Source organism: Pantherophis guttatus, chromosome 3 (assembly GCF_059756535.1).
Source record: "Pantherophis guttatus breed Tessera chromosome 3, ASM5975653v1, whole genome shotgun sequence".
Taxonomy (NCBI): domain Eukaryota; kingdom Metazoa; phylum Chordata; class Lepidosauria; order Squamata; family Colubridae; genus Pantherophis; species Pantherophis guttatus.
In genome coordinates, this window is record NC_142065.1 from 201,148,805 (window position 1) to 201,174,979 (window position 26,175).

Genomic DNA, 26,175 nt, shown 5'->3' on the forward strand with positions numbered 1-26,175 from the left:
AAGAAACTCCTAATGAAATATTTTTGTCCACTGGGGATAGAAATGAGGACGGTCAACCTTAGCTGAATCTCCTGGGAATGAGCACCGTCATTTACCTTAAATCTGCATGGTGATGAAAAGCCAAGGGAGAGAAAAATGTTGACAGTCTTTGACTTTAACAAGTTGTGTCTGGACTCGTAAACAGAGGTTGTGTAGGAATCCTCTTCCCACAGTCAGAAGAACAGTAAGTAATAGCAGCTTGATTACTTTATCTCACTCTAGGCTGCAAATAATAATTACAGCAACTTAAGTCTGATGAATAAAAGCCGGGCATTAAAATGCAAAGGAAGAAAGCATTTCTTTAACAGGCAGTCATAATCATGTGTAATTGTTTGGCAATCTAATGTGGCTCTTGTAATCCATCTACATAATTACCTTTCGGGTTCCCCCCCTTTCTCTAATATCCACCCCTGCACCCCTGGGATATTACTGAAGCAAACTTATTTGAAATATTTCCTTTGAACAAGCAGAAATCAAGGGACTCCGATAGCTTGTTCCCATTGATGTTTCATGATCCTCAGACCTACATGGGTAATGCACCATTAATTTTTGGCAGCTGCCAAGCACAATGTATTTCAAAACATGGATAGGCAAACATGAAGAAGTATTGGCTCTCATTTCTTGAGCAATCCACCCGAATTAGCTAGGTGCTTTTGGGACTGAATCCTATATCTTATTGGCAGAGAGCCCCTTTGAATTTGGAGCAGCTCAGACATGTTGTTCTGTTGGCCATTGTGAAAGTAGCAGATGGCTGGGAGAATGTTGTTTGCTTCTATACAGGTAGTGCTTTCCAACTGCTAGGTGAGCAGGAGCTCAGGCAAGGACGGGAGCTCACCCCATCACGTGGTGCTCAGGTCTCAAACCTGGGCTGCTGGCTTTCCAACTGACAAGTCCAGCATCTTAACCAGTGGTGGGATTCAGCCAGTTTGCACCACTTCGGGAGAACCGGTTGTTAACTTTCTGAGCAGTTTGGCAAACTGGTTGTTGGAAGAAATCAGTAGGGCAGAGAACCGGTTGTTAAATTACTTGAATCCCATCACTGGTCTTAACCACTAAGCCACCATGTTGCCCCACTCAGTACAGCATAGAAGTAGAAATCTCTTGTTTGGAGAACTTACAATGTACAAGTGGACATACAAGAGACAAGAAAAGAAAGTGATATAGGGGAGGGAATTAAAGCCCTAGGAAAAATATATTTATTTTAATGCAAGTATTTAGGCTTGCAAAAGAAGGCTATGGGAATTGAAGGCTACACTAAGATTTTCTAGGAAATATGTCATACAGGATGGATCTTATGGGATAGATGAGTCTATATTGTTTTATGCAAACTGGATGCCATTCAGATACGTTGAATTTTGACTTTCAGAAATCTTAGCAGCAATAGCATTGAAGAACACCAGTTGGTGAAGATCAGTTTTATAAACCCAATTTGTTGCCTAAATCTGAAAGTTAAAAAAAAAATCTGCAGAACTACTGGTAAATATGTATTCTTCATTGTATTTTCCTCAAAAGAATCTTTATTTCTTAATATATTTTATCCAAAAATATGTACTTTTTTAAAAGCCAAAAGCTATATTGCAAAATATGAAGGAATGTGAAATCCCAATGATATTTGCATTCCAATCTGAACAGCTGGCCAGGATGTCTGATTTGTTAATGTACTTTTTGTAGGACTGGGAATGTGAAAAAATAATTTCCCACATAAAAAAAAAATCAAGGCCAAACTATGGTGGAATTGCAGCATGTCCAAATCTGATCTTGAACCATCTTTCTGGAGAAATCGGGGTTGATCACAAACATTACAAAGTTTTCTTATGATCTGCCTACCAGCAAATATGGATACTATCTGAGTCAGTTTTTAGTCGTCTTTTCATCAAGTGGCTAAAAACAAATAAAAGCTGAAAAGGAACTTCATATTCAAACCCAGAACTGCAAGTGTGTCCATATAGCAGCGTTATAAAAATAAACTTACTTATTTGTGTTAAATAAAAGCCCAACAATTGCCTTTGTATAAGATGCTAAGATTGGTTAAATTTAATCAGATGTGTGTATATTGTGAGTATATATGTTTTAGTTTATTGTACTGGTAGTTTTCGACTTACAACCATTCATTTAGTGATGGTTCAAAATTACAATGGCACTGAAAAAGTGTCTTACAACTGATCCTCACACTTACCACCATTGCAGCAGGGGTGGGTTCTATTTACCTTTACTACTGGTTCGCAACGGGTTTGCGCATGCGTAGATCGCTTCTGATGACATCAGGGTCAGTGGGCGGAGCTTCCCGCCAATTTTACTATCAGTTCTATAGAACCGGTCCGAACCGGGGGCAACCCACCACTGCATTGCAGCATCCCCACGGTCGCACATTCAAAATTTGGGTGATTGACAATTGGCAAATATTTATGATGATTGCAGCATCATAAATATTGAGTTATTTGATTATCATTTGTGACCTTTCCAGCTGGCTTTCAACAACCAAAGTCAATGGGAGAAGCTGGATTTGCTTAATGACCGCAGGATTCACCTAACAGTTGCAGTGATTCACTTAACAACTTTGGCAAAAAGGTCATAATATCAGCCATGATTCACTTAACAACCATCTTGCTTACCAACGGAACGTCTGGTCCCAATTGTGGTCATAAGTCGAGGACTATGGAAAAAGTGCAGAGAAGAGCAACTAAGATGATTAAGGCCCTGGAGACTAAAACATGAAGAACGGTTGCAGGATTTGGTTATGGCTAATCTAGAGAAAAGAAGGACATGGGGGGGACATGATAGCAGCATTTCAATATTTGAGGGGCTGCCAAGGGTCAAATTATTCTCCTAAGCACCTGAGGGCAGGGCAAGAAGAAATGAATGGAAACTAATCGAGGAGAGAAGCAACCTAGAACTAAGGAGAAATTTCCTAACAGTGAGAACAATTAACCAGTGGAACTGCTTGCCTTCAGAAGTTCTGGATGCTCCATCACTGGAGGTTTTAAAGAGACTGGACAGCCACTTATCTGAAATGGTATAGCATCTCCTGCTTGAGCAAGGGGTTGGATTAGAAGACCCCCAAGGTCCCTTCCAGCTCTATTCTGATTTGAATTGGTTTATCTGCCCAGCCTATTTTATTAGTTCATATTTCAGTGTGTTATGCAATCCCAGAAGGTAGGTTAATTCAGCAACCTGGTGAGTCATGTTGCACAAATGCAATCAACAATTGTGCTTGAGAAAGAGCTTCCAATTCAGGCAGACTAAAATGTACTGTGGTACCCAAATCTGCACTACCATGATGCTCAGATGGGAAGAGGTGAGTTGCAGCCTTTGAAGGGTTTACCCTCTCTTCCCTGTCCACTTCAAGGATCGTCCATGTAATTGCAATAGGCAGGGTTATAATAAACACTACCATTGATTCAAAATTTTGTTCTAAAGCCATGGCAATTTAACTGTCTATCTTTCAGTCTCCAATAGAATGGTACCCATTATCCTACAACATTGCATATCCAGCTGCTGGATCATTCTCCTGATGTCTCTCGTCCTCTTAACTTGTCAGTTGATCTACTGCCTGTGGATCAGCTTTCTCCAATCTAGTCCCTTCTGGTGTATTGTGGCTTCAGCTCCCAAAATTCTTACTCAGCATAGCTGATCTAAATGGAATGGCGATTAGAGCTTGCAGGCTCACTTATGTGTTGCTGCTTCCGTTTTTGCTCGCTGGAATTCCTCCATCTCTTGTGTCTCGTTTCCACCGCTTCTGTTTATAAAATCTAACCTTCTGGCATCCAGAATCCTCTTCCTCCTGTTGCTGGCTTCATTTATAGAATGGCTGGCACTGAATTCACATGAGAGACGCGATAAGTTTTCATTCACAGGCACTATCTTCACATAATAATAAAAAGTTTACATTGCAATCATACATCTGAAACAGCAGTTTTATGGTAGCCAGTTGATATCTGATAGCCAAAATGATCAGTGGGTAAACATAGTTCTCTTAATTGTTTCTAATTCCAACTCTGTCTGAGTAATTAATGGATAACCTCTTTCCTTCAATAATAAGAAGAGAGAGGAAAGCCAAAAGGAAGAGGCAGAATCCCAAAGAACAGGGAGAAACATGTTCCTAAGATTTAAGGTTTAATGTTTAGCCCTTGATGGATTGCGAATGAATGATTGCTTTTTATTTCAATTTATTTGCCATAAAAGTAGCAACGGCGTGAGTCATAAACCAAGGTCCCAAGCTTTGGGTTTGCTAATTAAAAAAAAAAAAAAAGGGGGGGGGTGTTTGTCTCTAATGAATTTGGCTTAACCTTCCGAATTTATTAGTTGCACACAAACATCATAAATGTTGTTGGGGAGCAACCATGGAAACTCTTGTTTTTCCTGCCATTGCTAAATTTACCACGGGTTGAATATTAACACAGTGCCTGGCAATACTTTCAAAGCAAAAATAGCTTTGGTGTGACTCACCGTGACTCATTTTACTGCTAGGCCTGGGACGGTGCCTAGAGTTGACACTGAACGAGCTGGCTGCCTGCATTGCTGCGGATTTTTTTCTCTCTCTCTCCTTTTCTAGGAACTGTGGACACAGCTCATTCTTGCGAATTATCTTGTGCAATACTTTGAATGCAGCAATGTGTTTGTTTTGCTTTCCAAGTCAGATGAATCAGAGGATGGTGAAAGACATACCCATAAGAAACTTTTCTACTTTTTAAATATATATATATATATATTTCCACAGTTCTAGAAAATACAGCTTCTCTGAATTTAGCTTTTGGCTTCAGCCGTCAAGAAACAGCATTCCAATATTAAACTTTATGACCCTTTCTCCGTATTATGTAACCTGTTGCTTTTAAAAATGTTCGCATCGCTTGGAAGGTGTTTTTCAAGAAAAGCTTTATTTTCTTGTTGAACTTTGACCCTTCCTATGACTTGGGAGTGGGGAGAGTTCAATTGTCTCATAAGCAGGCCAAGAAAGAGGAAGAAATTCATCCGACACATGCCACATATGAAGGATATCCTTTTTCACTGTCCATATTGCTGATTGTGTGTGCCTGTTTTGTGTCAGGCGTGAAAGACCAGGTCCACACGTGAGGGTCCAACTAAACTGATTTATTGCTAGTTTGCTTGTGGCTATGGAGGGATTCTAGTCTGATCCCTTTTTTAACTCCACCATCAGGTTCTTCCACTCCTTCTCCTACAGTAGGACTGGATTTGATACCTACAGTTCCTTTCTGCAGCTCTGAAACACTTCACACAGAACTCTGCAAAATTCCAATGTTTGCAAGCTGACATTTTTGTACAGGTGATCAGCTCTGAAACCCAGTGTTACTTTTGGCTTTGAAGTATAGCAGGTGATTGAGAAGCCAGCTACATAGTGATACTCTATAACTAATGATGGAAGATCCACTATTGATCTGCTCCTAGATAATTTCATGACCAAATTTGGAGCATCTGAAATAAGCAACCTGAGCAAATACACGCTAAGATTAATTTAATAGGATGCTTTGAAGAGAATATAGGAAATCCTTGTCTTATGGCCATAGTGGAGCCTGCCCATTATAGTTGTAAGTCCTGATGGTCATAAAGCAAGCTATCATGTGACCGGGCCTGATTTTATGACCTTTTTGCAGTGGCTATTAAGCCTTTGTTCATGATGGGGTATTTTTGCAGAAAACCAGAAGTAACCACCGATTTCCAGCAAAAATGTAATCATGGTCATGTGACCATGGGACATTGCAAACAGCCATAAAAGTGGGGTTACCAAGTCCTCAAAATGTGGTCTTGTGACTGCAGGATATAGCCATTAGAAGTTCAGAACCAGGTTGTATCTTTTGAGTGGTCAATCATAACTTTGAATAGTCTGGAAGTTGGGTCATGGCAACTAGACTTCTTTTTAGTTTGAAAAGTTTTGCTGCTTATCCAAACTTCTAAAGTTTGAGCAAGTTGGTTAGGGGGACCCCATATGGTGGTTTCATTTCTCACCTAACGTGAATAGGTTTGTTAGGTGAGTAGGCAAAGAGTTGTTAAGGGCCGTTGCTTCTAAATCCTTCTCTTAGGTGGGTCATTAAGTGTGACCTCCCTGTTGAACCTGTGAAGTAGTCTTGATCTTTCTGGGGAACTGATGCAAGAGGAGCATTAAAAAAATGGGGGACAGGTTGTGTCTGAGGCCTCCACCTCTATTGAGGGAAGGATTGTACAACTAAACATAAGAGGAGTAATGTAGTGTTGCAATCCAATGCAGTGAGGAATGTTCAGAGCTCTACATTGGAGAAATCAAGCAGCCTTTACACAAGAGGATGGCTCAGCATAGGAGAAACGATACTACAGGACCAGAATCAGCAGTGTCCCTCCACTTAAAAGAAAAAGGACACTCTTTTGAGGACCACAACGTTCACATTTTGGACAGGGATGGATTTAGGAGCAACAACCTTAACGAGACTCTGCCTACTCATAGATCAGGGGTCTCCAACCTTGGCAACTTTAAGACTTGTGGACTTCAACTCCCAGAATTCCTCAGCCAGCAAAGCATGTCATAGATGGCTTGAGAGAGGAGTGAAGGAATCCATTCATGCTGAAGTGGAAAATCCTTCATTTAATAGAGGGGCAGGCCTCAGACACAACCTGCCTCCCATTTTTTAGGCTACTCTTGCATTCAACAAGGGACTCCATCTCAATCTAAATCCTGAGAGAAGGGCCATGTCTTGAAGGTTGGAATAGAAGAGAACGTCGGTAACTCGGTGTTGAACTGTGAAGACCTTGGTGCTCTCTGAGCTTGGTTGTTTGCTTGTGGACGTTACATTACCCAACTAGGTAACATCATCAGTATGAGTGTTTGTGGAGTTACTGCCTGTTTATATACAGTAGCTTGCTCTTCTAGTTTTGATAGAGGTGTGGTTTCCTTCTTGGCGGTTTTGTGATTAAGAGTATTGTTTTCTGCCTGATTATCCGGTGTTGATCCTTGTTTATCTGAGTTTTGGCTGCTGGAAGTGATGCCTTCTAATCTTTTTGTTTCCTTCCTAGGTTATACATTGTCTCTTTTAAAACCTTTTTCTTTTCTAAATAGCAACTAATATTAATTAGTGTTGGAGCCTCGTATAGGAGGAATGGAAAGTAATTGTCACCAGAGGAGCCCTAGCTCTAGATTGCTATTAAATGCCATTTTGCAAGACCTGAGACAGAGTAGGAACTCCTTGAAAATCATTAGGGTGTGGGAAGCAAGTGCAATGAAAAAATCTGAAGTATTTATATTTTCATATTGATCCTGACAGAGTAACTCAGTAAGAGGATGACAGTTCAGACAGATTTTTTTAAAAAAACCCAAGTGTAATATGGAAAATAACTGGAATAAAATGTATTGAATGCTGTAATCAGTACCCTGTTTCCCCCCACAATAAGACATCCCTTGATAATAAGCCCAATCGGGCTTTTGAGCGCATGGCAATAAGGCCAAGCACTTATTTCAGGGTTCAAAAAAAATATAAGACAGGGTCTTATTTTCGGGGAAACACGGTATCTTAAAAAAAAAGCTTGTTTTGAACATTGTTGAATGCATTTTTCTAACAGGAGCACATTTCTTCCTACTGAGAAGCATAACTTCCATTCTGCCTTTTTAATTTTTTTTTTTTTTAAATGGGGTGGGAGAAACAAACCTCCAGCTTATTTTATTAGGAACAATGATTTTATCACAATCACATTAGTTCCTTTAAATTCAAGCTGCTTAAAATACCACACATACATTGATTATTTTCCATCAGTAAATCAGGGCAAAATCTGCGTTGTGCCTTTACTAAAGGAGAATATGATTTCCTTGGACTTTAAAAATAAGAAAGCTTTACTGATTGTTGATAGAGTTTGGATTATAATAGAGAGCATTTCTGAACTGTTATTTCTATCATCTTGCTATTGTTTCATTTCCTTAGATATTTTACCCAAACCAAAACTTCTGAATTTGCCTTTGAGGTTTTGCTTCAGCTTGAATCCTGATGGGTTTACATCCATTCTTGGAAACGTTTCATTTACCCCATCAAAATGCATCTCCCCCTTCGTCCAATTCCTAGGATATTTCATCATGAAGAATCTCCATATTGTATTGTGAAATTTCACCTTGGTAGCAGTGCTAATTAAAGTAGTTTCTGTGACTGGCCAATGTTAGGTCAAGCGTCATTATTTCTTAAAATTGTTTGTTAGGCAGTTATTCCATAATGCATGTCTTTAGCAATCTTTTCTAAGTTTATTGTACAACCTTATTAAGTCATCCACTCTTTCAGATTAGATATTCTGAATGCTAGAATGTGTTTATTCATATATGGAAGATATATTGTGGTTTCATAGACACCACCCTGTGTAGGAGGTGAAGTAGCTTCCTGCTGCTGTGGCAAGGGAGACAACCGAAGTGACTTTTGACCAACATTAAGTCACATCAAAAATGGCCAACCCATCCGCTTCACGCTGGCGGACTTTATGCATGAGAGGCTGTGGCCTAGAATGTTTCTTGCTGATGGTATATTTATCTAATTAGTGGGAGTTCTTTCTCAACAGTGTAAGATTAGTGTCCCAACCAAGAGTGAAGACTCTGCCATAATTATCAAAGTAAAAAAAAAAAAAAAGAACTAACTCGTAATACTCTTCAATAATTCCAGAATTAAAACCAAGACATTTTATGAATAGAGTAGCCACAATCAGGAGACAAAGGTGAGATTCAGCAGCCTCTTTTTCCTCCAAATGCTATTCCATTTTATGCCTTATAATGACCAACCTTTGGATCTAGACTGGGATAGAATAAACCCACTGAAAACATTACCCTGTCAGACCTGTTTTTTTATTGCCTATGAAGGTCTAGACTACTTATTGATACTGTTGATTGGAGAAGATGTAATTTCAGTCCAACATCAATTAGACGATGAAGATGGGCCATTAAAGAATGTTTCATCATTCTATTAGAAAATATTGGATACAATTTACATTTCTTTCTGTTAAGTGCCTATAAAATATTAGGGCAACACAAGAGCCAAATAATGGTTTCTTAGTTGAGAAGAATGAATTGCCAAAACCTGTTTTATGGTTGCAAAGAAGGCTTTAGTGACAGAAGTCGAGCACCAATTAGAAACTCTAGGCTTGTTAATTCAGGTTGATATTATCTGGTGCCACCTGATCCAAAGCATTCATCATTTTAGATAGAATGCATGAAAGTCTAATTTGCAATTTCCAGTCTCCCAGTAATTACATGGCTGTTTCTTACTAGTTTCTGCTATGACATTTAAATTTCCTGTCACATGAATCAAAAGCTGGGGTTGGGGGGGGGAAGCCTTTGTCAACAAGCGTTGACTACAGCACTGTGCATAGAGAAGGCAAGGATTTCAGAATTAGTCAGAACCCAGAGTAGATAGGATAATCGATTAATTAATCAATGACACACAACTGCCTAAGGTGAAAAATAAAGTCATATATGAAGCAAATGGTGATCCCCGGGGTGTGTGTGTGTGAGTGATGGTGATCGGGTCACACTCTGATTGAGGATAGGCCTATTTCTTCCTGACATCCAATATACTTCTTCCTCACCTTGACATTTTACACAAATAATGAAAGCTCACAGATTTAATGCTGTTCTTTATAGAACCTTGAAGCTACAGAGAAAAAAAGAGCCCCCCCCTAAATTTCAGTGGTTTCCTGAATCCCACAGAGTTAATCCACTCTGACATGAAAAATGAAAATCCCGTTCTGAATGTGTATGCTCCAGAATCCAGGTAAATGGGATGCCCCTCCCTGATTAATAACCCTAATTCCTCTGACTTATTCTCATCTCCTTTTGAAACTGGTCACCACAGATATTCTCCTAACTGTCTCTATATAGCACAACAGCAATTTCCATAATTTAACCATGAAATTTGCAAAGAAGTACACCTTTTAACCTGCTAGGGTTTTCCCATCACAGTTTCATTTTAGGATCCTGGGATCTTATTTTATGAGAAGGAGAAATAAAAGGCCTGTTCACATTCTGTATTCCACATATAAAGGTAAAAGGAGTCCCTGCGGTTTATAATCCACTAGTCATTGTTGATTCTAGGGGGCAGTGCTCATCTCCATTTCAAGGCCATTGAACCAGCACTGTCCGAAGAAATTTCCATGGTCGTGTGGCCAGCATGACATCATGGAGCATTGTTATCTTCCCACCAAAGTGGTACCTACTGTGTTTCTCCGAAAATAAGACCGGGTCTTATATTAATTTTTGCTCCAAAAGACGCATTAGGGCTTATTTTCTGGTTAGGTCTTATTTTGGGGGAAACACGGTACTAAATGCATCCATTTGGCTGACAATCTTAACTGGGGCTTATTTTGGGGATAGAGCTTATATTACGAGCATCCTGAAAAATCATGCTAGGACTTATTTTCCAGTTGGGTCTTATTTTCGGGGAAACAGGATATTTATCTATTCATATTTGCATGCTTTAGAACTGCTAGGTTGGCAGGAGCTGGGGTGAGGACGGGAGCTCATCCCATTGCGTGGTGCTCAGGTCTCGAACCTGGACTACCAGCTGTTCAGCTGACAAGCCCAGCATCTTAACCGCTGAGCCACCACACAGCCCATTCTACATATAATCATATAATAAATCTGCATCATGTATGCCACTCTCCTTTATTACTTTTTCCCCCCAAGCGCAATTGTTGTTTTTTCCACTCGGGAGTTGCTCCATTCCACTCAACATGCAAGTGGTATCTTTTATAGATGTACAATAACCATTTTGAGATGTAGCAATCAGAACTGTGCCCTAATTACAAATACAGACACATCATCAATGCATATAGGGCAATACATAAAGGTATTTTTTTTTCCCCCAGCAGGCTGCATACTGTATAGGGTGAATTAGATCATCCACAATAACCTTTCCTGGTTATTAATTCTAGGTCAGATCCTATCACTCTCCATGTCAATATTTTTTTTACCTGCAAATGGATCACTTTATAGTTATTACTTAATCATTGAATCACATAGCAATTTGCAAACTAGGCAGAAATCCGTGGTTTAAGATCTCTTCATTTTAAAAAATCTTCCATTTCTCTACTTTTCTACGTTTTAGGCCTGAAGATTATTCCTTGCATGTTGCAGAAAAAAGAACAAATTCCCTTCTCCTTTAAATGCCAGTTTTTGTTTCACCATCCTTTCCTTGAAGGAGGGGGGGGGGGAAATCAACCTTTATCCATTCTAACCCTGAGTAGCAAGATAATTGGATATAGGAATAAAGATGACAGAATGAGCAGTAGAATTCAGAAGACTCAATAAAATAAACTGATAGCCAGAAAAACAAGATGTTTCCAATAGAAGAGAATATTTGTAGCTCAGGGTTGAACTTTGAGATCCTTAATGTTCTCTGAGCGTGGCTGTTTTTTTGGTTTTTTTGCAGACGTTTTCATTATTCAACTAGATAACAACATCAGTGCTAGAACTCCACTTCCTTCTAGCACTGATGATGTTACTTAGTTGGGTAATGAAACTTCTGCAAGAAAATAACCAAGCTCGGTGAAACATCAAAGGTCACAAAGTGATATTAGTTATCTGCTTGTTATAGTTACAGAAATTATATATGAGATTAAGGCAAAAGATTGGCTTGCTGGAAGTAGCTGATTCCTGTTTAAAGTTAGGGTACATTCTTCAATAGCATCACCTTACTCAGTTGATTCAAAACATATTATAATTTTTAACAGAGACTATGCTCCATGTGATCATAATACAGAGGGGGAAAAACCAGGGGTGAAATCCAGCAGGTTCTGACAGGTTCTGGAGAACCGGTAGCGGAAATTTTGAGTAGTTCGGAGAACTGGCAAATATCACCTCTGACTGGCCCCAGAGAGGGGTCGGAATAGGGATTTTGCAGTATCCTTCCCCTGGAGTGGGGTGGGAATGGAGATTTTGCAGTATCCTTCCCCTGCCAAGCCCATCAAGCCACACCACGCCCACCATGCCATGCCCACAGAACCAGTAGTAAAAAAAATTGGATTTCACCACTGGAAAAACCTCTTGCTACAATACTGTCATTTATTCTGAATGTCAATGAAAACTGGCATCTGCACAGACTCCTATTTTATCCCATGATTCCTGAGTCTGTTTTGGTTTTTGCTGAAATAATATGCAGGTATAGGCTTTCATGGCTGGTCTGTTGGGCACAGTTGAACTTCGGGACATAGGGGACTGGAGTCTAAAACATACGAAGAAGGGTTGCAGGAATTGTGTGTGTCTAGTCTAGTGAAAAGAAGGACTAGGGGTGACAGGATAGCACTGTTATAATATCTAAGGGGCTGCCACAAACAAGAAGGGGGGGGGGGTGTCAACCTATTCTCCAAAGCACCATAAGGCAAGACAAGAAACAATGGGTGGAAACTAATGAAAGAGAGAACCAACCTAAAACTAAGGAGAAATTTCTTGACACATCAAATAATCAGTGGAATGGGTTGCCCAACCCATTGGAGGCTAAGACATGTGAAGAACAATTGCAGGAATTGGGTTCTTTTACTTGGGCTCCATGAACTTGGATGGGAAAAAATATAGAACTTTGTCTTCTTTTACTTTATTTCCTTTTTTACATTCAATAATGCATGTAAGCAACAAAGTATTTTATGCCCCTAGATTTCAATGTTTTTTAAATCATTTCCAAAAACATTTTATTAAAGTTATAAGAGAAGATACAAATTTCAGTGTTAATCATTAACTCAGAACATATATTAGTATATTGCATTTTTAAATTTTGTAATGTTTTGCTAGTTGAGGATAATTGGTTTCCATTGTAATTTAAGCTGTATTTGTGAATTTGCCTTTTTGCATTTACATTTTTTTGAGAAGGAGATCCTAAATTTCATCAGACTCTCCAAGAGCCAGTAGAGTAGAGTAGAGTAGAGTAGAGTAGAGTAGAGTAGAGTAGAGTAGAGTAGAGTAGAGTAGAAAAAAATAGATTAGAACAGAACAGAGCAGAACAGAATAACAGAGTTGGAAGGGACCTTGGAGGTCTTCTAGTCCAACCTGCTGCTTAGGCAGGAAGCCCTATATCATTTCAGACAAAGCTTGTCCAATCTTTTCTTAAAAACTTCCAGTCTTGGAGCATTCACAACTTCTGGAGGCAAGTTGTTCCACTGATTAATTCTTCTAACTGTCAGGAAATTTCTCCTTAGTTCTAGGTTGCTTCTCTCTTTGATTAGTTTCCATCCATCATTTCTTGTCCTGCCTTCAGCTGCTTTGGAGAATAGCTTGGCTCCCTCTTCTTTGTGACAACCCCTGAGATATCGGAACACTGCTATCATGTCACCCCTCGTCCTTAAAGTAAACCTACCCAGTTCCAGATTTCAGAACCCCCGATCTAGCCTATCCTGATGGTATTCTTAATTGTGCGGATAGCACAATAAATAATAGCTTTTAGCATCCTACTTTGCCTTAATCAGATCTTGGGAATCTAAGTCTTGGGGATATTCTAAAAATTCTTCTACCCTTATCTGCTATAATTTTTCGCTCTCTTGAAATGATATCACAGGTGCCCCAGAGATTGAATGAGGGACAGAAAATTTTACTGAGATCTTATTCCAGCAAGATAGGATCTACTGTATCTAATTGGATACCCATCTAGTTTCAGCTGGTTCATGGCACACTTCCGCCTCTTTGATGACATCCCAGTGCAAAAAGTTGGACTCGCAGGAGTAATCCAAAACTCCTCGATAGCATTAATTTAAGGAGAACCTTGTGGATTGTCAGCAATTTGAGCCTCATTCTTTCAGTTTAAAATAATATAAATCTAACACAGTAGGGGAATCAGTCGGTTATCGTAATCAACTAGCAGGTAAACAAGTGATTTATTTCCCAATAACTTTTTTTTTCTCATATGATGGTGACAAACTCCATTGCACAAGAACAGTCATATTCCAAAATTGCAATCAGGTTCTGGAGGACTTAATTGCACAATTGCTTACTGTGTCACATCGTAGTGCAATGACCTTGCTGTGGGAAGGGACGCTGTTTTCCTTCTCCTAAAAACTTTGTTTGACTTCAGCTGTGTAGGCTAAATACTGACATCCCCCTGTTTTTAATCAGCTGAACTCAGGGATTGGCTGACTTGTGTGAAGCTTTCGTATTTGTGTATGTATAAATCAATGTGCTATATCAGACGTCGTAATGGATACTAGCAGTGTTAGCAAACCATGAGTCTGGTTGGGGGGGGGAATTATTAAAGACAAATTTCTATTTTATGGGAAAGTCTTGATAAAAGTTGATTTATGTTTCAAATCCAAGTCAGTGCTACTTGCATTGCTTTCATATGCTTATAAGGCAGATCCCCCCCCCCCCAGGAATGGATCAGTGATGGCTAACCTTTTTTTCTTCGGGTGCCAAAAGTGTGCATACTTTTGGTTATCGCACGTGCATACGTGCCCACACCCATAGTGCAATGCCCCTCCCACACGTTCTGCCCCCTGCACATGCACATGACCCCCGCATGCGCATGCAACCCCCCTTCCCCCCCGCGCATGCATGTGCGACTCCCCCCTTTTGGCCTCACATCCCAAAACAGCACGGGGGGGGGGGAGTCTTTGCCTCCCAAAATGGCTGGGAGGGGGGGAAAGCCTCCAAAATCGCTGGGAGGGGAAAAATAAAGTCTTTGCCTCCCAAAATGGCCAGGAGGGGGGGGGAAAGCTTCACCTCCCAAAACAGTGCTGGGTGGGGAATCTCCGGAAATCTGGGAAGGCAGAGGCAACAGAAAGGAGAAAGGTAAGTCCCCCCATGCATGCGCGTGTCTCCCGTTTGCAGGGCAGAGCCGAAAATCAGCTGGCCGGCGGGAAGCGGGTGCGCATGTGCAGTGGAGCTGAGCTGGGCAATGGCTCACGTGCCCGCAGAGAGGGCTCCACGTCCCATAGGTTCGCCATCACGGAAATAGATCAATATGCAAGTTCAGTGCTGAAGCTCCCCTTCATTGAGTCTTAATGTTTAGGGCCAAATGCCCCATTGTGTCAGAACTCCGATCAACTATCTTGGCAATTTAATTTTTACTTAAAAATAGCTCTATGGCCCTCAGAGTGTTGTTCCATGTTGTTTTTAATAATCCTTCCAGAAACTAATGGATTGCTAATATTGCTAGTATCCAGCAGCAGAATTGAGGGGAAAATAGCCCTGATCAACTCGTTGTATGCCATGTCAATTATCTCCTCAACATAAACTCTTCTCTGCTTGACATAATAGTGATAGCACTTAGACTTATATGCCGCTTCACAGTGTCAGCGTTCCAAGTAATGTACCCGTAGAAAGCAGAACTCTGAGGCAGGCAAGTTCCTCGAAGAATAATTTATTCGATACATCATATTGGCACAGATGGTGAAAGCCAACTCTAAAGTTCCCGTGACTTTCACCTAACTAAAAGTAAAAGTTTCCCCTTTCCCCCCTGGTCACACTGTGCAATCAAGGTGCTGGCCGGTTGCTTGGTTACTTCACTCCTCCCCTGGCCAGCCACCTGTCGGAGTGCCCTTGGTTCCCACAGGAAAACTTTCTTGTTTTGGCTACACAATCCCATCCAGCAATTTTCCCTCTCCCTGCCCTTTCTTCTGCTTTGTGGCAACCCTGAAGCTTCCAAGATGGCCTCAGCCAGGTTCACTTCAGGGTTTACAGCCTCTTTAAGCGGTTTACAGAGTCAGCCTATCGCCCCCAACAATCTGGGTCCTCATCTTACCCACCTCGGAAGGATGGAAGACTGAGTCAACCTTGAGCCGGTGAGTATAATGCTTCATTCATAGTCACTGAATGTCCTCAAAGGAACAATGGGAATACATCTCTATACATAGGATAAACATCAGTTTAGAGTGGATGGTGATCACATGTAGACATTTCTATGAGAAATTCTGGATGTTCACTCCAGGATCTCCCAATTTACTATGTAATGCAGTTCTTATACAGCACAGGATCTCTCTCAGAGTAAGTTTTAAACATTGGACCAAGCTGCATCTTTATTGCTGATTTCTCACTTTTCTGGGGGTGAGAACGTTAGGTAGGATGAAATGATGAAATGTGGTTTCTGCTGCACCCAGACTTGAGGGAAAAGATGGTTTGATTAGGGTTTGAAGAGCTTAACAGTAGACACAGAAGGAGATTTGAGGGCTCCATCAAAGAAGAAAATCTCAAAGCAGCTATGCAAAAAGGCAAGATATGCCAAGATTTTGTCTAGCTCTCTGTTGTTTGCTGGATGGAGTTGTGAAAACGGGGGTCTGATTCATTGCAAAAATTACCTTATGTTTCTTCTCACTGCCATTTTTCCATTGCTAATAATTTTACAGGAGCTCAATAGTAGGTAATTGCCATTAGGTAATTATTGCGTTCTTGGTTTCTATTTTCTTTTCCAATGTTCCTTAGCACTGTAGATTTTGACTTATAATGGTGTGTGCTTTCTAATTTCTCCCCAATTAGGGAGAGTTGAGCTGCCATTTGCTCCTGTGTGTTAAAAAGACATTCATTGAATACATTCATTTATTGATCTTGTTTCTGTGCTGCTCTTAATCTATGAGAAAGCCTACAAAAGAAACCTTAAAACATTTTTGATATAGTCAGAGAACTAATCGATAAAAATTGTTGTTGCTGTTAAATAAAATCATCAGCAATAATACCAATAGTCTAAAAAGGAATTAACAGTACCAAAACCCTGTTAAAAGTCCATTTGTTAATAAAGCTGTTGGAAAGGCAGTTGGATGTCAGAGCAGTTGGTTCTACAAATAATGGGCTAAATACCCAATTTTCCACTTAATGTTGAAGAGAAAGCAGAGATGCCAGAGGAGGCTTACCAGGAACCATTATTCAAGGAGCCATTATATTTCTGTTGTCACATGCTCCAAGCAGGACTTTATAATATTTAGAACCTGCTGCCGAACAAATATTCATAATTGTAAAAGACAGTGTGCTACCATTGTGTGTAAAATATTTATTTATTTATTTATTTTAAAAATCGCTTCTCACCCCTGTGGGTGGTATGTGCCTTCCTCAATCTTGAGTCTTTGAGGCCTGGGAATTTGAGACTTCTGTGCAGTATCTTAGCTGTTCCCAGCACTGCACTGTTGTGGTCCGCCAGCAGCCTGAGGAGCTGGCAGCAGAGTTAGACAGTGAGGAGGCTGGGACGGGGGGGGGGACCATGGGCCAGTCCTTGAGTCTGGGGAAGGCTCGGAGGCAGAAAAAGGGCCATCTGGGAGGTATGTGCTGCCTCCGGAGCCTCCAGGGTCGGACCTCAGCGAGGCAGAGGAACAGGGGGAGCCTGTTCCCAGTGCGCGCATGCGCAGAGCTGCCAGAAGGCAAGAACAGTTAAGACAAAAGGGACGACTCAGGAGTAGGGCTGGGAGATGATTGGCCGTTCCCATAAGACTTAAAAGAGGAGCAAGAGAGATAAAGGTGGGTGATTATCCCGAAGGACTCTTTACAACTAATTGGGACTCATCTGTGAATAAACAGAATTCACAGCTGTTGCAATAAAAGAGGTTTTTGGGACTACTTGTAAGATTTAATGACTCAGGAAGCCTAGGTCAGAACATGCACTCTTCTGGAGAGAGAACTCTGATTTATTCCGGGCATCAGTTGGAGCCACTCTCCCAGCTTACCTTCTTGGCCTCTCCATCTCTAGTGCATCTCCTTAGCCTGGTAGCCACTGCAGTGAGCTTTTGTTTAGCAGTTTCTAGGGCTTTGGATGGAGTCAGGCCCTTGTATTTTTTTTTTTGTCAATAATCAAGTCTTACCCTTAAATCTTCACACCCTTTTATAATACCAACTGACTTTCTTTTCTACTTTTTTCTATGTAAATTCTGGAAAAGTTGGGATGTTTGGACATTTAATGAGTGATTTGCTTCCATTTCTTTGTCTAGTCCAGAGGTCACCAAGTGGTGGTCCATGGACCACTGGTGGTTCATGAGAATTTTTTTTTTTAAAGCATTTTTTTACCACCTATTCGCCAGAACTGGTAGTAAAAAAAAGGTTTAAAAAAGAAAAAAAGAGGTTCTGACAATCGCACGGCACAGTTGATTGTCAATCAGCTAATTGTCAATCAGCTGTGTCACGCGATCGTCGGAACCTTTTTCTTACCTTTTTAAAGCATTTTTTGTTGCTGGTTCACCTGAACTGGTAGTTTTTATCACTACCAGTTCGCTCGAACTGGAGTGAACCGGTAGCATTTCATCCCTGGGCAAAACTCACTTAATAAATTTCTCACTTAACAACATAAATTTTGGGCTCAATTGTGGTCATAGGTTGAAGACAACCTGTACTGATTAGTTTACTTTTGGAAGCAATCTTTTTCACTGGTCATGCAAGACAAATGGACCATCATCTTCAGGGATTCATTGAAATTCCTGTATTGAGTTAATCCTTGGATTGAAAAGCCCCTTTCAATTTTATGGTTCCATTGATTATCATTTAATAACAGATAAAGGCCCTGTTCTTTTGAAGCTAATATTCACTCTGCTTCTTAGCATTAAAGCCTATGGATGTTAACAGTTGCTTTCAAAAGTTTGTGCTTTTTATTCCAACACACTGCTTTATTTTGGAATCAGGCAAATAATAGGTCTTTCAAAATGCCAGAACATTCTATGTCATTCCAAATGCCTGGCAATGTTTTGTACCCAAAATAAGCATTGAATTAGAAGTTACTTGTTTTTGATCTGTTCTCTCTTATGATGATGATGATGCTAATCCGGTTATTGCCGCAGAAAATTTTGTTTGCAATTATTTTTTAAAATCTACAGATAGATTTTGTTTTCCGTAACTGAGCGTATTATATGTATCTATATAAGTTGATGGGATATAGGGAACAGTTATCTTGGCTTTTTCACAAGCTGGGAACAAAATTCTGAACTTTTTAGACTAATCTTTCCTACCAGGTAAACTTCAGATAGATTGAATGGCAGATTCCCATAATTTTTTAAGAAACTCAAGAGCACCAATTGGGAAGGATGTGAAATATCCTTTGATCTTGTCTGCCCTTTTCAGTGTTTACAGGTTGTGAGAAAACGTATTTTTTTGTCCTTATCTCCTCAATTATTCCAGGGTAAATCTAATACAAGGTAAGCACAGATTCTGAGTTTCTCCCAGAGTTGTGCAACGGGAATTGCAGAAGTCTTTCTGTGATGAAATTATTTGCTCGTTCCTTTTCTCTTCTAACTTCTGCCATTCTCAAAAAAAATCAATTAACGTTGAGTCCAACCGGTTCACTAAATGCTATCCATATATACGGTACGGTTCAGTGAAACTGTTATTTTAGATGCCAAAACTAAGATATAATTTCCTCTTAAAATTATTCAGACACCCACTTTGTTATTATTGCCAGTTTTTTTAAAGAGTTGACCATCAACTGAAATTATGAAACACTTGGAAAACAAGAGCTACCAATGTGATAAAGGAAAACAAGTCCTGGCATTTTGCATATTGTTGTGTTATGTTTGCCACCTAATGAAAGATGGCATTCATTTACTTAATTGTATGGATTTTGATTCATTCTTCAGGAAGCAACACTGTGTGACATGCATACACTGTGGGAGTTGAAGAGATAACTAGTTCTACAGAGGATCTAGATTTGAATATAGAGGATCTATGACAGGGGTGGGAACAGAAGAAGAAATACCAGATATAGGTAGTCCTCGACTTACGACCACACATTGAGCCCAAAATTTCTGTTGGTAAGTGAGACATTTGTTAAGTGAATTTTGCCCCATTTTATGACTTTCCCTGCCCCAGTTATTAAGTGAATCATTGCAGTTGATGTTAGTAACACGGTTGTTAAGTGAATCACTTTTCCCCATTGACTTTGCTTGTCAGAAAGTCACAGAAGGGGATGCCATGACCCTGGGACACAGCAACCGTCACAAGTTGCCAAGCACCTAAATTTTGATCACATGATCATGAGGCTGCAACAAAGGTTGTAAGTGTGAAAATGGTCATAAGTCACTTTTTTCACTGCCATTGTAACTTTGAACGGTCACTAAATGAACTGTTGTAAGTCGAGGACTACCTGTGTAGATGGAAATGCCTATGAAAGAAACATGGTGAGTGGCCAGATCTTTGAGGCAGAAGTACTGCCAGGCAGAGGCCCTAAACAAGGTATTTGCTGGTGGGTTTGTACCATTAAGTTAGACTTTTGCACCCAAACTAATATATAGCGATAATATTTAAAATAGTGTCCTGCTGCTGTATCTTTAGAGTAGTTTGAGAAGCATTGATGGAGGTGATCCTATTAACATAGTGTGCTTGGATTTTCAAAAGGTTCCTCTTCATAGAAGTCTCTTGAGTAATATTAGTGGTTATAGGACAGTGTTGGTGAACCTTTTGGGCAAAGTGCCAAAACAGGAGCGCGCGCGCCAGTGGTGGGTTTCAAAATTTTTTACTACCGGTTCTGTGGGCGTGACTTGGTGGGCGTGGCATGGCTTGGTGGGTATGGCATGGAAAGGATACTGTAAAATCTCCATTCCCACCCCACTCCAGGGAAAAGTTACTGCAAAATCCCCATTTCCTCCCGATCAGCTGGGACTCGGGAGGCAGAGAATAGACAGGGGCGGGGGCAGTCAGAATTTTTACTACCGGTTCTTCGAACTATTCAAAATTTCCGCTACCGGTTCTTCAGAACTGGTCAGAACCTGCTGAAACCCAACTCTGGGGCGCGCGCATGCCGGAAACTGGAAGAGCAGCCATCCAGTGCGCATGCGCGCCCCAGGAAGATGAACTTCCAGTTTCCGGTGTGCACATGTGCACTGGCCAGCTGGACTTCTGGTGCATGTGAAGACCAGCTGACTGGGGCACATGCGCGTTCTGGAGACCAGAAGATCATCTTCCTGGCATTCACATGCTCACTGGGTGACTGCTCTTCCGGTTTCCGGTGCTCCCGCATGCATGAAAACCAGCTAGCTGGCATGCCAGAACCCGGAACCCAGAAGGGCAGCGGGCAATGGCTCACGTGCCCGGAGAAATGGCTCTGCGTGCCTCTTCCGGCACGCATGCCATAGGTTCGCCATCACGGCTATAGGCTAAAAGATTCTTGCCTTTTATGAATTGCTGATTGGTGAAAAAACAGTAAGTAAAGAATAAACTAGAAATAAGGAGAAATTTCCTGACAGAACGATTAATCAGTGGAACGGCTTGCCTCCAGAAGTTGTGGGTGCTCCATCACTGGAGGCTTTTAAGAAGGACAACCACTTGTCTGAAATTGTATCGGGCAGTGGTTGTCAACCTGTGGTCTGAGGACCACTGGGGGTGGGGCACAATGTCCCGGGGAGGATGTGCCCATGATGACTTGAAGAAATGTTATGATTTAAGTCTTGAGTTAAGTCTTGGGGGTTCCGTGACCACAAAAAGTATTTAAAAGGGGTCCATGGTGAAGCAAAGGTTGAGAATCACTGGTATAGGATCTCCTGTTTAAGCAGAGGTTGGACTAGAAAACCTCCAAGTTCTTTTCAACTCTGTCATTCTGTTACTAAGAATAAATAGACAATTTTCTCATTAATGGGAAGTAGGGAATGAACACTTAGGGATCTAGGTGGATAAGTTTTTTTTAAAAAAAACCTTTTTCATAAACTGACTTGCTAGTAAGAAGTTTGCTGCCCAAATTAACGGATGAGACTAAATTATTTAGGATGATTAAAAAGCCAATGTGCCTGTAAAAACCTCAGAAAGGTCTCTTAAGCCTGGATGAATTGTCAACCACATGGCAAATGCAATTCAGTTTAAGTACCTGTTATTGCACGCTCGGGTCAAAAGACCACATTCATGTGGTCTGAACTGTAACTAACCAAGCAAAAGATCTTTGAGTCCCAGAATGGGCAGCAGAATGGAGATATTGACTTAATGTGCAGCAGCTGTAAAATAAGCCAGTTCCTTGCTAGGAGTCATTAGGAAAGGTATTCAAAATAAAAACGCTGACGCTGTAAAGTGCCCTTATATCAATCTGTGCTTTGTCTCTACCTGGAATACAGTGTACAGTTCTCACTGACGCTTCAAAAAGGATAGAGCTAAGCTAGAAAAAAATGACCAGAAAGGCAGTTAAGACATTTCAGAAACTTAAACAGCTTCCATATGAGAAATAGCTAGAAACCTTGGGGGGGGAGGGGAGAGGGGGGTGTACAACCAAGAAGAGACAAGATTGCATGGCATGGGGAATTAAACAGGGAAAAATATTGCTATCTCTCTCCCTTTCCTTTCCTTTCCTTTCCTTTCCTTTCCTTTCCTTTCCTTTCCTTTCCTTTCCTTTCCTTTCCTTTCTTTTCCTTCCTTCCTTCTCCATACTTCCCTTCCCTTCCCCTCCCTTTCCTTCCCTTCCCCTCCCTTTCCTTCCTTTCCCTATATTTTCCTTTCCTTCCTTTTCCTTCCTTCCTTCAACATACTTCCCTTCCCTCCCTTCTCTTCCTTTCCCTATATTTTCCTTTCCTTCCTTCTTTTTTCTTTCTTTCCTTTCCTTTCCTTTCCTTTCCTTTCCTTTCCTTTCCTTTCCTTTCCTTTCCTGTCCTGTCCTGTCCTGTCCTGTCCTGTCCTGTCCTGTCCTGTCCTTTCCTTTCCTTTCCTTCCTTTTCCTTTCTTTTCCTTCCTTCCTTCTCCATACTTCCCTTCCCCTCTCTTTCCTTCCTTTCCCTATATTTTCCTTTCCTTCCTTTTCCTTCCTTCCTTCAACATACTTCCCTTCCCTCCCTTCCCTTCCTTTCCCTATATTTTCCTTTCCTTCCTTCTTTTTCTTTTCCTTTCCTTTCCTTCCCTTCCCTTCCCTTCCCTTCCCTTCCCTTCCCTTCCCTTCCCTTCCCCCAGAGCTGATTGAAAAGAGTCTTAAAACAGACAAGAGAAAGTACTTCTTCATCTGAACTAATAGAATATTATAGAACATTGTGGAATTCCTTATAACAGGGCATGGCAGAGGCCCCTAATTGGATGGCTTGAAAAGGGAATTGGCTAAGTTTGTAGAAGGCAAGTCTATCAAGAGATATTATTTCTGAAGATGGTGGTATTTCTTTACAAGTTGGGTCAAAGACCAGTTGCCAGGAAGCAACCATATATGAGGGATAGGTTTCCATTTCTGGCAAACAAGAACTCCAGAGAGGCATCTGATTGACCATTGTGAGACACAAAATGAATTAAGGTGGCCTTGGTTCAATCCAGCAGGGATGCACCTGCTTCCTTATGTCTAGCTGCCATGTTGGTTTCCCTCTCATTTTCCTCTCACTTTGTGTCATTTTAAGGCACTGTAGGAAATAAGAACGGTAGTGCTTTACTCAGGGTATTTGGAGTGCTGGACCAGATCAGAGTTGGGTTTCAACAGGTTCTGATCAATCCTGGAGAACCGGTGGTGGAAATTATGAGTAGTTCGGAGAACCAGTAGTAAAAATTCTGACTGGCCCCACCCCCATCTATTCTCTGCCTCCCAAGTCCCAGCTGATCGGGAGGAAATGGGGATTTTGGCAGTAACCTTCCCCTGGAGTGGGGTGGGAATGGAGATTTTATAGTATCCTTCCCATGCCACGTCCACCAAGCCATGCCACTCCCACAGAACCGGTAGTAAAAAAATTTGAAACCCACCAGGGGACCAGATCTTTTGATTGAGCATGGGAGAGGAAGCAACTTTTAAGATTTCTACGCAGCAAATTGCTTGAACTTCAATTGATATCTAAGAAAACATTATCCTGCTCATGTTTTGGCCTGAAGGAATATAGTCGACTTTTGACTTACTCATCAGGTAGATGAGGGACTCAGGAAATAGACCTCAAAAGACAGAGGAAGTGAGAAACCAGAGGAGTGTTAACAGTGTTAGCAAATGGTGAATAAACAGATTATGATTTCATCTCTTCCCCATCTTGGAGCCAAAACCTTCTTCTAGGCACCCTTCTTAAGCAAGCACTCTGTAGTAGAACTGTCTTTTTAAAAGAAACACTTCGTTTTGCATGTGAAAGAAGAGGAAATCCGATTTTTAAGAAGATAACCTGCCCTGTGCACACTGATAAAGATATATAAGGAACTAAAGAAGCTTCTTGGGTGAGAAATAAAATGTTTTCAAAGAAAAAACAAGAAAGTCCAGTTGCCTTTGGGACAAGCATGATCTGGATGATTGAGATAGACATATACAGTATAAGGAAGTTTCTTCTTTCTTTTGTTTAAATCTGTTTGATATGGAGTATGTCTGTAACTAATTGAAAAATAGTGGGATACGAGAAACGGACCTGGTGTTGTTGCCAAGCTTTTAACTTAAATCTGTGTTTAGTCATAAGACACTTCACAGTTACAAATCGCTGCAGATGTATAGAAAGGTTCAAGAAAAAGACTAGGGTGCTACAGTAATTATGCCTCCCTTAATAGGGACTTTAATAAATATTATGTTAATGATTTAGTTACCAAAATGTAATTGCATAAACATATGACAGATCAAGTTACTTGCTTATGGGATTCACTTTATTTCCTTTAGTAAATAAATGTCTATCTCTATTGTCTATTTATCTATTATCCATCTGTATCTATCTGTCTGTCTGTCGAATCAATCTATCATATATTTCTTTCTCCTTCCTGACTTATGTGGACATCCTCAGTGGTAAGGGGGAAATGATAGACCTAATGATAATGTCATTATGCAAATGCCACAACTTACATACCCACATCAGAGCTTAGGATGCATACGGGCAACAGTCTTTTGCACAGTGGCATCCTCACTTTGAGTCCTCTTCGTTCTCTAGAGATGCCATGACTTCCTACGTTCCCTCTTTCCTTTTCAAAGATTCTCAACAGAACTTTAAAACAATGACATCATGTAATTGTAAAGCAAGAATTAAAAACAGCAATAGCAATGATAAACATGCTTGTTTATCTGGTCAAGACCAGTTAATTCAAGTTCCTCTCAAAATAAGTTGTTTTTTTAAGTAATTTTCATAATAAAAGGTTTTTATTACTTAGGCTTAAAAATCTGTAGAACTATAAAAAAGTAGAAAAAAGAAAGAAAATATAAAGGAGTAGGAAAGAAAGTGAGAGAGTATTTAACAAAACAACTTTTGATCTTCTTTGCGGCAATTAAAAACATTACATCTTCACTCTCCTATGGTTCCCTTCTTCCCATACGTAAACCTTTTTAATCAGTAAATCCCCAAATCAACAGTTCACTTTTATCCATTTACAGGAAAAAGCCATAAAAGTTTCCAGTCTTTTATAAAAGTACCGGTACTTCTTGTTCCCTCTTAATCAAACAACTTCGTTTAGCCATTTTTTTTTTACAAACATCCGTCTTCAAAATCCATTCCTCCATTATAGCAGTTTCTGTAATCTTCCGTCTTTATGCCTATAATAATAGCTTCACCGCAATTACTATATATAAAATCAATTGTCCGTGAGCCTTTTGTAGTGACTGTCCATAAGTTCTAGTAAGTAAACCTCCAGTTTCAGAAAAGTTCCAGTTTCATCAGGGTATCATATTTTTAAAATATCTGCATCAACCTTTGCATTTGTATCCAATATCTTTTTGCTTTATCACAAGTTAACTATGCATGATAAAATGCCCCTTCATACTTTTCGCATTTCCAGCAGCAATCATGAATATTTTCATACATCTTAAGTAATTTCTTTTGCGTCATATACCAACGGGAAATCATTTCCCAAAAGTTCTCTTTTAGATTATAAGACAATGTGACCACATCATCTTCTATTGATCCATTCGGATGTTATTTATATGGTTGTTTGTTTATATCTTGCCTTTATTATTTTTACAAATAACTTAATTTTCCCCTCAACAACAACCCTGTGAGGTGAATTAGACTGAGAGAAAGTAACTGGCCAAAAATCACCCAGCCAGCTTTCATGGCTAAGGTGGGTCTCCCGCCTTGTAGCTTGGTGCCATTTTATGGTACATTATTTAACTTTGCTCAAAATGAGTATTTATAAAACACCCTTTTGCCTAATTCATTGCAGGTCAACTCTTGATGAATTGCAAGTAATTCTGAGGGCGTGTGGCAATGATTGTGATATTCCTACTACAAGGTACCCTTCCATCTTGCCTGAATTGGTCACAGTCTCTTCGCAACATGGAATGGGAAGTATTACTACATGCTTGCAATTACGAAAAGATATTAAATTAACTAAAGAAAAACAAAATCAATACATTACACCTATAACAAGGTTTTTTTTTAAAAAAATCACTTGTTAGGGCAAATGACAGGAGC

At 40.3% G+C, this 26,175-nt stretch overlaps 1 protein-coding gene across 1 annotated transcript in view; it reads left to right on the top strand.

Moving 5' to 3' along the window:
* The window catches only part of NSMCE2 (NSE2 SUMO ligase component of SMC5/6 complex), a 248,956-nt gene that overhangs the window by 116,997 nt on the left and 105,784 nt on the right, over window positions 1–26,175 (top strand). The gene's annotated exons all lie outside the window — the stretch shown is intronic.